Source organism: Myodes glareolus, chromosome 3 (assembly GCF_982192425.1).
Source record: "Myodes glareolus chromosome 3, mMyoGla1.1, whole genome shotgun sequence".
Lineage (NCBI taxonomy): Eukaryota > Metazoa > Chordata > Mammalia > Rodentia > Cricetidae > Myodes > Myodes glareolus.
In genome coordinates this window covers 55,969,917-55,982,868 of record NC_142028.1, presented here as the reverse complement: position 1 = coordinate 55,982,868, position 12,952 = coordinate 55,969,917, and the positions used below count along the sequence as shown (strand labels likewise).

Below are 12,952 nucleotides of genomic sequence, written 5' to 3'. Positions count from 1 at the left end.
ATGCAGTCATAGGCAAGCTGGAAGGAGAGGACGAACACCAAGTTTGTATTTAGGCTGTCGTGTACATGCTGTGGCACACACACACACACACACACACAACATGCAATGAGAGAGTCAAACACAAAAGATTTTTTACAAAACATCATAAATGATGGTATGTCTCAGTGACTGAGTTATTCATTTACAGAAGCAGAGGCAAAAATACCATTGTTAATTGTCTAGCTAGGTTTGCTGTTGTTTTTGTTCATGGTAGTATATAATATATATATTACACACACACACACACACACACACACACACACAGGACTTCTAAGTAAGTTAGTTCTTCAGAGGAACTACTGTTTGAACACATGCTAGATAAGTGCTCCACCACCAAGCAGCACCAGCCCCAGGAGACTTCTGATTATGCAAAAGTAAAAGCTCATTGCTGACTGGGGATTGAACTGAAACTTGCTGGAGCTTGTCTGCTGTGATGCATGCGGTACGCTGTGATGCCTGCGGTACGCTGTGTTGAGCTGCCCTTGGGTTCTTCTTAGCTGAGCCATGAGAACAGAATCAGGGAGATGGTGAGAGGGCACTGGCTTTCTCTTTCTCCCTTGGTTGAACCAGGGATAGCAGAACCGTTGCCTTGGAGACTGAGGACACTTAGATTTCACATATGCTGAGCAGACTTAAGGGTGTTACAAGTGAAAGGGGTGATCAGAAAATCTTGGCCTTCCAAGATCCTGGAGCTTTGGATCCACTTTGAATTTAAGACAGAGTAACAGCACACAAGGTAAGCTATGCTCCTAGCCAACAACTATTAGGGAGCTAAGATTGCAGAGGTCTGATGATAGAAACATCACTTGGAGGACTGAAATCTATGTAGAATTCACTTTGATTTAGAGGGCAGTGTAGGAACTGTTTGAATGTCAGCTAACATAGTTTCCTACATCAGATGGGCACACATTTCTCTTTGATAAAAAGCAAACCCAAATAATAGTGTCCTAAGCATTGGAACATGTTACAACAGGGGCTTGCAAGGTAGCCCTTGACCTTGGTTTTTCTGTCAACTATGTAGAGACCCAATCTGCTCTTTCTAATTCTGGTAACTATGACAGATAGGAGTTTTGTCCTAGAGTTTGCTGCCTCATGACTTCAAAGTACAACACTGCATTTGTCCTCAAAGACAGAATGAAAAGGAAGAGATAAGGTGTGGTTGATGTGTTTAGAGAGAAAGCAAACAGTTCTACATCCTCTTCACCAGCAGCTTTACCCAAGATCTGCTGTATGACCAATCCTTCCTTAAAGAGTGGCTGGGCTTTTTGTTGTTATTTTGTTTTGATTTTGTTTTTTTATGGGGGTGAGTCACACAGATAGAGGGGCTATAAGTGACTCTTCTTGGCCAGATTTCTTCCTTCTTGTTTAACTTTGACATTAGAGAAAAAAATTTTCTCTCATTCATTCCCTATTATTCCTTCAGCTTTTCCCGCAATGACTGCAAGACTTCTCAATTTTGATTTAAATCTGAAATCTCCCTCAGAGGCCATGTTCTAAATTCTTGTTACATAGCTGGCACTGTTGGATAGCCTTGGAACTTCTAGCAAGGGAGGCCTGGCAAGTGGAAGTAGTGACAAGGGAAGGGACGCTGCAGGTGTGCACTGGCCTCTAGTTTCCATCACGTTTTCTCTGCTTGCTGCTCTGTGGTCCTAGGCGGAGTCACTGCTGCACACTCCCTACCCCCACAATCCCAGCCGCTGCTTCTCCGAGCCTTCCTCACTGTGATGGATGGAAAACAAGACACCAAGAAAACCCTTTTCCCCTTCAGCTTATATCTGCCAGGTACAATGAACTCTCTCTCTCTCTCTCTCTCTCTCTCTCTCTCTCTCTCTCTCTCTCTCTCTCTCTCTCGTGTCTGTGTGTGTGTGTGCGTGTGTGTGTGTGTACACAAAAAGACTATGCCTTGCCTCAAACCTTTTGTTGTTGTTACTCAGGGATGATACTGACCTCCTGAGCGGAGAATATGTGGTTTTCCATGAATACTACCAGAGGATAGATAAATGCTGGGACCCTGAAGCAACCCTTGAAGAATAAAAACAACTTCATACGGAGAGGAAGAAAGAAAAGCACCAGGTATTCTGAGGGTGTTAGGGACGAAGATGGGGAGGCAGTAGGCTGTTAGGAAGGTCAGTGAATGAAGAAGAGGGCAGCACAAACGGAGGCACTAGAGTGGAGAATGGAGAGACACGCTCCTCCCAGCACCATTTCCCTGGTTGTCCTAAAACACACTGCAGTCACAGAGCATATGTGCTACCAAATGGCAAATTCCAGCAGGCGGATACGATTATGGAGCTATAGTGGTCAATATAAGGAATGATACCCTACTCAACCGATTTTCCATCTTTATTGGTTTACTTCTCAAAAGTTAAAGTAAGTCTACCCAAACAAGCTTTACAAGTTCAGGTACAAATCCCACTACGTTCCTACTGTAAAAAACAACCTAAATCACATGGATCAACAATGACTGAGTAGACACCAGCATGTCACATGACTGGGGATGTAGCTCAGTTGGTAGAACTCTTGTCCAGTACTCATTAAGCCCTGAGTTCAACCCTCAGCCCGGTCTAAACCAGGGGTTAAGGTCCACACTGCCATTGTAACACTCAGAGGTGAGAGCAGAAGGATTAGAAGCCCCAGGCCATCCTCTGCTACAAAGTGAGTTCGAGGCAAACCTGAGATCTCAAAACAAAGGATAGAAAGAAGAAAGTAGAAGTCCTACAAGTTTAATTAAAAAAAATGACTGAGTGAGGGAAATATTGTGGAAATAATCAAAAGGCACCTTTCTCCACCGTGCATTCTTCTGTATGGAAAAACACCCAGGAACTTCAGCATGGATACAAGCTGCTTTGGGCTTTGCTTTTCCCCATAATGTTCATAATTAATTTTGTTGACACAAATCCACAAGAGTGTACAGAGGAATGGCACTGTGCTGGTGAGAAGACAAACTCATGCTTGCCTAATCCCTGGGAGAAATACACCCAGATCACTCACCCATGTGAGAACAATGCTTCTGGCGCCTCAAGGTCAGTAGAACTTCTGGTTAAAAACAAACTGAGAAGCCAGTGCAAGATGCAAATACAGGAAGGTCACATTATGCATTCAGTTCGACAAACACCGCAGACAAAATCACATTTAAAAAATAGATGTGAAACTCAAAGACCTCTTTCATGTGTTCTCTCTAGTTAGAACTACTTCATCCTCTGGAGAAAGTCCAGCTTTGAGAAAAGTACATATTTTTCTTTGTACACAGGCACACACACACACACACACACACACACACACACACACACACACACACACACAGAGAGACACACTGGAATGATGAGATGATTTCAAGATGATTTTATGTTAAAATCAAGAGCCAGAGGGTTTGAGAGGTAACTCAATGGTTTTGAGCACTTACTGTTCTTTCAGAGGCCCCAAGTTCAAGTTCAGTAAGTGTCTGCAAATTCAGCTTCTGATGTCATCTGTTGGCTTCAAACTGTACTTCACACACACACACACACACACACACACACACACACACACACACGCTAAAATTATGTTTGTATGTTTGAAAAGCTATCTACATCTTGGGAATCCACAAATCAATAAATTACAAATAGATTTTGTCTTTGTAATAAAAGTCCAATAAATCAAAAAAGAGGACATTTTGGCCAATATTTCCATTACAATTTTGACTCTTTTAAAAGAAATTCTGAGATTATTTTATGGGATCAGTTCTTTTTTATTTGTTCTAGGAAACACTTCTATGCAAGGACAGCATTACTTAAAGCCCAGTGGCCCCAGCCCCATCTTCTTAAATAGACCAGGGAGACTAACTGAAGGATACATAGTATCTTTGTACGATATGAACAGAAGTCAGGATTTGTAGACACAGGGAGGTCAAAATTCCTCTGAGGGGATTCCCTAAAGTTCTTCTGGGATCCAGGACAAATAAAAGGCACCCATGGTAAAGCTGGTGGACTCTGAATGAAGCCTGGAGGCCAGTTAAGAGTAATATAGCAGCATATCTTCATTCTGATGAATGTACCTTGGTTATGTGAGGCATTTCTACTGTAAAGAAAATGACAAACAGTGTGCGGGAGCCACTGTCTCCGTGCACAACTCTCCCTGCAAATCGAGCTAATCTCAGACAATAAGCTTACTTGAATGCCTTCTCCCCAGTTTATCGGCTTTAGAGGATGTTCAGGCCATGCCCTTGACAAAATGTATGTGTCACTATCCTACTGGGCTTACCAGGGAGATTTTTTTTGGGGAAGCATTTAATCAGTGCTTGCTAAATTTGATTCTAGCCCCAGCCCAGCACAGGTGCCCTGGTTGGAAATCTTGCGATTTGATTTGTTGCTTCTGAGATCTTAGGTAAGGTGCTCAGCCTGTCAGTGTGTGTCTTTCTTCCTCTCTACTTCAAGGCCTCCTTGGAGGGGGACACCATCTTGATCATCTCTAGTGTTTTCACTGGGGCATCCAAAGGGAGCCTGGGAGGAGTGAATGTGTCTGGGCAAGGGTCTGATGCTGCCTCATCTCAGCCTCTTTATCTACAAAAAGACCTGTGGATGCTTAAAGGAGACAGTGTTGTAGCACATTTCAGGGCATCAGCACAAGCTGGGGGCTTAGCCTGCATCTTCTTTAAGCACATCTCACATAATATTGTGTTTAATTGCTGTCTTGAAATACTTTCCAAATACTTGTCATATATAATACCCAATTCTAGATATTTCTCAGTAGTAACTCATTGAATTACCAGGACCCAACTAATTGCTACTGTTACCCCCATTTTACAAATGAGAAATAAAGATATAAATAATTTGCCAATTTGAAATAGCTACCAAATGGAAGAACCTGGGATTTGTAGGCTTACAGTCCTGTGCAACAATCTACATTCTAGTAACTAACTGTACAAGAGCAGATACAATGCTTGCGGTGTCTACCGAGCTCTCCTGGGTGTATTTAGCACACAGAAAGTGCTCGCTCACATTCTGACTGACTGAAAATATGTAAATGGCATCCCTTTGTGGACATATGCTGGCTTGAATATCTGCCATGCGATCTCCCAGCAGCCCTGGCAATGCGGAAGGGAACAAACATTTCCTGAGAGCTTCCTGTGTTTTAGTTCCTGTGTTTGAAACTTTTAACTCTCATCTAGGCCTCCAAATCATCTTGAAAAGTGCACAGTGGTGTTTCCTTCCCCTAGAGCTGTCAAAACACAGATAGGATGCTTGACTTCCCCAAATCACAGAACTCATCACAAGTCCAGCAGGATCAGACTCCTGTTTTCAGACGTCAGATTTTTCCCCAAAATCTCTAGCATTCTTCATGTGCTCAGTACTGGGAATGTACCCAAGTGGGTCTTTCTACCTTGGACATGGGTCAGTTCTTCCTGAGTGCCCCTGTACTCTGGCACTATAGTCCCTGGCTAGCCTTTCCCTCTGCCATATTCTTTTCTCTGCATTAATCATTTTTGACATCATATTACACTTGACTGCTTGCTGATTGTGCATTCACCCAACTGGTAAGTTCTGTGGAGTCAGGGAATGTGTCTGCCTTGGCAACTACTGTACTGTAGGTACCACCACAGATTAGCATTACTCATGACAGCACAGGTATTCAGAAAATCATACCTACATCAGTGAATGGGCGTACAGGACCTTGCAGCAATAGTTTAGTATTACTATCCTTATAATGTATGATAAATGAGAATAGTCCCATAGGCATAGGTTTGAATACTTGTTCCTGAGTTGATGAATCTGTTTGGGAAGGATTAGGAGGCGTGGCCTTGTTGGAAAAGGCACGTCACTGGGGGAAAGGCTTTAAGTTTTCAAACACCCATGCCATTCTGTTAGCTCTCCCTGCCTGTGCTTGTGGATCAAGATGTAAGCCCTCAGTTACTGCTGTAATTCCATGCCTCCCTGACTTCTGCCGTGCTTCCCACCATGATGGGCGTGGACTCAAACCCTCTTTTACCATGAGCCCCAAATGAAATACCCTTTATAAGTAGCCTTAGTCATAGCATTTTGTCACAGCAATAGAAACATAATCTATAACACAGTGGTTAGTACTCTTTTATCAGCAGGTGGTTAGGCACAAAATTTTAGCTATTCAATAAGGTGACATGGGTAGGAAAACTGAACCAACAATGTGGGTTCCAGCTAAAGCAAAGCAGGACAGCCAAGGGTCAGCACCAGCCAGACACTTGGGAAAAGAATGTCCTTCAAGTAGGCCAAATAGCACCACCATCGAATGGCTAAACAGAGCCCTGGTACACACTCCTAAATGTTCCACAACCTTAGAAATATCCCCCTGCTCTTGATCACAGGCTGTCATAATTTACCTCTCATTTTTTTCCATCAGGAAACAATTGACCTTGATTTATTTTTATCACTTTATTTATACATCTCCTGCAAGACTGAAGCATTGATTTTCCTGAGAGTTAATGTTAATAGGATCAATAAACCACAGCAAACATGCATCAAAGTGTTATTTCTTCACTCTAACCTGGGGCAGGCGGCACTGCCGGCAGACAGGTTTGTGAAATCCACCTTGTGAGGCTGACTGGGGAGCTGGTAGGAAGCATCTCTCCTTGTAAATCACGAGTGAGCTTGAGCACACTGCTGACAGGGAAAACACACCAACCACAGAAGAACGCTGAGGGCTTTGTAGAGTCAGATTTGAGTGATGTCTGCTTCTTTTTGTCTATGTATATATACATACAGTTATTGTAGTGTGTGTGTGTATGTGTGTGTGTGTGTGTGTGTGTGTGTGCGCGCGCACGCGTGCACGGGCGCACACACACGCGCACGCTCATGCATGAGGAAGCAAGACTTGGTCAACCTTGAGTATCATCTCTAATCGTTTTCCACCTTTTTTTTTTGAGACAGGGTTTCTCACCTGCCTGGGACTCACCAATTCACTTAGGCTAGCTGAGTCCCAGAGATCCTCATATCTCTGCCTTCCAGCTCTGGGATTATAAGTGTGTGCCACCATGAGGAGCTTCTTATGTGGATTCTGTGGTTTCAAACCCAATAAGGTCAAGTATTTACTGACTGAACCATCTCCCTTGTCCTGAAAAATATGTTGAATAAGAGCCACTAAGGCTGGAACATGGGACAAAGGCACAGAGATGCACGTCTTTGGCACAGAGATGCATGCTATTGGAAACACTAGCTCCTTCCTTTGTTGGAATCCTATTTTGAGGGATGGGGGAGAAATGGAACAAACCTATTCCCACGTAGCCTCAGCTTTCATCTGCTTTGGGAAGCTTCTGATCCCAGTCTGACTGCCACAGACAACCAAAAGGGAACCAGAGAGTCCACTACCTAATGGCAAAGTGAAGTAGGTTTTGTAGACTCCCCCCCCCAGTATATATATGTTTCCTTTCTTCTTCTTTCTAGACTCAAATGCTACCTAAGCTAGAAGATCTGCTATAACAGAGACACACAGAGAAAATCCTTCACACTGTTGATGTTGGCAGAGTCTCTCTATGACTACCTTAGGGCACTACGCCTTTCAATCCCAATGCAAACATAGGAAAAGCACATGTGCTAGAACAGAGGACCACTTTCCCATGTATTGTATAGCAGTTTCCTCTGAGACTAAAATCTTCAGTCTTGGAAGGAAACCTTTTAAGACATAGGATCTGAACAGAAAGATGAAACAGCAGGATATTCTAAGGGGATCTGAAATGTTCCATCCTGCAGGGAAGCTCAGTAAGACAGGAAGCAAATACCTCAAAATTGCCCAAGGAAGTTCCTGAAACTAATCAGATTAACTAGGTCCCTCTCCCCAAGAACATCTAAACAGTAAGGACTACTGAGAGTTACTCTCAGACAATCTGAGAGCCAGAAAGACTCTCAGGTAAACCCACCTGCCTCAAAGAGGCTCAGACCAACTGAGATAGCAAGAAAGTTTCAGACAATAATAGGAGAAAGAAGAGCCTAACATGTAACCTTCCCTGCTTTTTGACCAGCTGCTGCTCACTCCTGCCCCCATACTTCTTCCTCTGTAATGGACAGTATCTGCTCAAGCTGTAACTCAAAATATGCACTTCCTTCAGTTACTTTTTGTCTTGCATTTTTATTTCAGTGATGAGGAAAATAACACACACTCATTAATATACTCTGGGGTGGCTGCTACATGTGTGACAGACAAGTAGTGTTACTATGAACAGCGAAGCATGAATCCCTCTTTAAGATTTCAATTCCTTTTAGATATTATTCTGCTATAGTTTGGACATGAAACGCCTCAAAATGTTCATGTGTTTAAGGCTTGACACTATTAAGAAGTGAGTGGGAAAAAAAAAAGCTGGGCGGTGATGGCACATGCCTTTAATCCCAGCATTCAGGAGACAGAGGCAAGCAGATCTCTGTGAGTCTGGGGCAAGCCTGGTCTACAAAAGCTAGTTCGAGGACAGACACCAAATCTACACAGTGAAACTCTGTCTCAAAAAAAGAACTAAAACAAAATAGTGAGCAGATTATGAGGACTCTGACAAGATCATTGGGTTGATTAGATATTAAAATTTCAAGAAATTTGCAAAACATTACAGGTTATTGCAGCTGCCCTTGGCTTCCTCCAAGATCAGTTGTTCTCAGCCTTTCTGAAGCTATGAACCTTTCATACAGTTCCTCATGTTGTGCTGACTCCCAACCATAAAATTATTTTCATTGGTACTTAATAACTGTAATTTTGCTACTGTTATGAATCATAATATATATGTCTGATATTCAGGGTATCTGATATGTGACCTTTCTGAAAAGCTTTTTGACCTCTCCCAAAGAGGGTAACAGCCCACAGATTGAGAACTATTGTTCAAGAGGCTGCAGATAAGTCCCTATTATCAAAGACACCACATTCTTCATGCACAGGACGTGGAGGAGCTGAGCTGGATCTGATGTAAAAATTTCCTCCCTGAGGGCTAGCTCTCATAGTACTGGAAGGTGCCATGCAAGTTCCCAAGGGAAGAAGCAATCAGTCATCCTACCCAGCTCTGATGCTTATGGACTACACTAACAAGCAGAATGACACACACACCTTGGCAGTAACCAACAGGTCTCTAATTGGACTCAAGGTATGTGTACCAAGATGAAGCCAGACCTGGTACCAGAAACCTAGCCAAACATCCATGGCTAGTGTCATCATAGATCTTGAATGAGAATTTACAACTTCCACTTTATTAAGCCAGAATGATTCCTAACTATACTCTGATTATTTATCATTATACCTACAGATAAGTATAGGTCTCAGCTCTCAAAAAAGAACTATATATTTGCATTGTAGACCGTTATAAGAAACCACAACTAACAAAATGCTGAGAACAAGTGATCATGTTCTCAACTGATACAGCTACAATACAACAACTGCACTTAAGGCTCAAGAATCATAACAGAAAAGGAGCAGAAGAATTTTAAAATTCAGAGGAACAGAACATTTTCTGTGAGATTGTGACTTCTAGAAATGTCAGAGAAGCTATGTCCACGAATTTTCACCACCATGACTGCCTAAATAAAACCCAAACAAAAATGACCTTAATAATTATGTTAATATGGAATGGGGTAATTTCATAGGGCCCAACCCTAGACAAAGAACCATAGGCAACTAAGGAATGCTGAGAGCAGGGGAAATAGTGTTTCCCAGGGAGGAGCACACCAATTGGTTATCAAATACCAAGTGACCATCATTGAAAACATTGACACATAAATAATATTATATAAACTGTGCAGGCTATATTAATATATTTAGGTATATGCAACAAAATTAAAGAAAAAGAGGTCATGAATTTGAAAGCAAGGTGGTACATGAAAAGGGGTAGGAGAAGGAAAGGTGTGGTGGTTTGAATAGGTATGGCCTCCATACACTCATGTGTTTAAATTCTTGACCTACAAGGAGGTATGTCCCTTTTGGAGTAGGTATAGCCTTGTTGAAGTGTGTCACTGGGGGTGGGATTTCAGGTCTCAGATGTTCAAGTCATGCCCAGTGTGGCTATCTTTTCATGCTGCCTCTGGATCCAGATATAGAACTCTGAGGACTTTCACCGGTACATGTATACCTGAATGTCCTGCCATGCTGATAATAAACTATGCCTCTGAAATTGTAAGCCAACCTGTTAAGTATTTTCATTTATAAGAGCAGCTGTGGTCATGCTGTATCTTCACAGCAATAGGAACCCAAGACAGAAGTGAAGGAAGAAATGATAGTAATATTTTAACTCCATTTTTTTTTTTTTTTAGTTTTGAAGGCCTTATTGGGAGATAGTAGAAATTAGGAGATGGAATGTCATTAGAGGAGGTAGAACAGAGGGGGACATACTTTGGGCATGTCATGTTCCCAGACCCTTCTTACTATTTACTCTCTGCTTCTTAGATACCATGAGGTGAGAAACTCGGCCCCACCACACTTTCGCCACCACCAGGCTCATGCCTGTGTCTCTACACATTAGAACTGGCCAAGCAAGGCCAAGCTTTGGCCTGAGGGCCAAGTAATTATTTCTTTCTTTAAGTTGATTTCTCAGATATTTTGGCATAGATGTAAAACTGATTCATACACAAAAGTGAAAGAACTAGCTAGTATGGTGGTCTAAGAGGTTCTTCTGTTTATGTGTTGCTTTCATTGGTTGAATAAAAAACTGCCTTGGCCTAGTTGATAGGGCAGAACTCAAGTAGATGGGGAAGACAGAACAGAATTCTGGGAGGAAGAAAGCAGAGACAAGCAGATGCCATGAGTCTCTGGCCTGAGACAGATAGGTTAGAATCTTGCCAGTAAGCCACAGTCATATGGTGATAAACAGATTTAATAGAAATGGGTTAATCAAAATGTGAGAATTAGCCAATAAGAGGCTAGAGCTAATGGGCCAGGCCATGATTTAATTAATACAATTTCTGTGTGGTTATTTTGGGTGTAAGCTAGCTGGGCGGCTCGGATAAAAAGCAGGCCCACTCCTCCTATTACAAGATGGTGGTTATATTTTATTTTTTCGCAGGAACTAGTTTATTGTCTTCCACAACAACTGTAACAATAAAAACCAAGAGTGTACGATGATATAGAAATGAATACTTTACATTGCTATGGACTTTAATTTATTGATACAAATTTAAGGTAAATTTTGTTATATATATATATATATATATTTACATATATATATTTCTATTCTTGTTTAAGATATTATGTTTATATAGCTCATTAAACATGGAATGTATAATTAAAAATTACAGACTAATAGTGACTCATCTATAATAATTAAACTTTTAGTCATGTTAGCTTTTCTAGATATACAGAGATATATTTCAAATGGATAGGTATTCTTCAAACTTTTCAAAGACCTATAGAATATGGTGTTTAAAATGTTTTACTAACTTAGACATTTCTCAACAGTGAGACTTGTCTGCTTCTGGCACCACCAGAGAGATTGATGGACATTGAAAAAGCTCATTATGGAATTTGCCTTCAATGTAACAAGAAGAGCCATTTAGGCTAAAAACTGCTCTTGCCTGGACTGCTTGATGATATGCTGTGTGAACTGGACATGCAGAACCCACAGAAAAGTGACTGCTAAACTTTCCAAAAGATAGGATGTTTTTTCAGTATTCCTGTTTCACAGAAGAAACTGCCAGATATTCTGCAGTACAAAGAAGAAAGCAACTGATGAAGTTTGCCATTACAAGGCAGAACAGATCTTCAAATTTCCTACTTCACTGAAAACTTTGCCAGTTATTATAGGCCTATAGGCTGAAGATGGATTCCCCAATGTTACAAAAGAACTTTGGGTGACTGTCCAAGCAATGAGATATCTCTATCATTTCTAGAACTTTGGTAGTTGCTTACAATATACTTCCTCCTTACTTAGGTAATATTAAATCCTTCTGGGGTCTTTGATAGAGTTGAAGATTGAATATTTATAATTATAGTTTTTCTTAGTTATGATAAAAGATAAATTAAATATAAAATTTTAGATTCACAAAGATAGGATAGATGATAGAATCTTTTCCTTTATTTGGACTAAATATTATAACTATAATTCTTGCATGATAACTGTTTTGTTTATGTAATTTTACTATATTAAAGTTAAAACCTTCCTTTTTAATTAAATAGAAAAGGAAATGATGTGGGATGTCCTTCTGAATATGTGTTTCATTATTGGTTGGTGAATAAAGCTGTTTTGGCCAATGGCTTAGCACAGTAAAGCCAGGTGAGAAATCTGAACAGAGATAAAGAGAGAGAGAGTAGGTGGAGTCAAGGAGATGTCATGCAGTTGCTGAAGGAGAAAGATGATAGAACATTACCAGTAAGCCATGGTGTCATGGCTATAGACAAATGAATAGAAATGGATTAATTTAAGATGTAAGAGCTAGCTAGGAATATGCCTGTGTCATTGGCTAAACAGTGTTATAATTAATACAGTTTCTGTGTGATTATTTGTGTCTGGGCAGCTGGAAAACAAAAGTGAAGTCCCTATGAAAAGTACAATGGTTTACAAAGTCTCTCCAACCTTGCCAACACTCATTAATTTCAAGTTTATATTGTAACCTTCTAATGTGTGTGAAGTAATAACTCATTGTGGTTTTCAGCTTATTCTTATTTTCCTAGTTTCCTTGAACATCTTTTCTTCCCACAGATTAAACCTTTACATATATTTGTTATTTGGACATTAAAATATCTTGTGGTGCTCTAAATTTTTGCTTTAATGTCTGCATCTTCAGAGACAAACTAACAAATAAAAAAACCAAAAAATTCAGTGTGTGTATACATTCCTCCAGACAGGATATAACTTAATAATCAACAAAATACTGCTAGATTCTAATTGTTAAACTAGATGGCTTTGTGTCTTTGCCTTGCTAATATTTGCTTCTCTTATCCCAACTTTCTAATCTGAAAAGGAAGGGGAATCATAATTAATGTTTCATTTGAGGAAACTGTGAAA

The 12,952-nt window shown here is 40.7% G+C and overlaps 1 long non-coding RNA gene across 1 annotated transcript; it reads left to right on the top strand.

Moving 5' to 3' along the window:
- The first annotated feature begins 494 nt into the window (after nucleotides 1-494).
- LOC125403210 (uncharacterized) lies at nucleotides 495-12,704 on the top strand. Its single transcript, XR_007232867.3, has 4 exons — nucleotides 495-775; nucleotides 1,693-1,821; nucleotides 1,974-2,112; nucleotides 11,407-12,704. It is a non-coding gene; the product is annotated as an uncharacterized LOC125403210 (long non-coding RNA).
- Nucleotides 12,705-12,952: the final 248 nt, after the last annotated feature.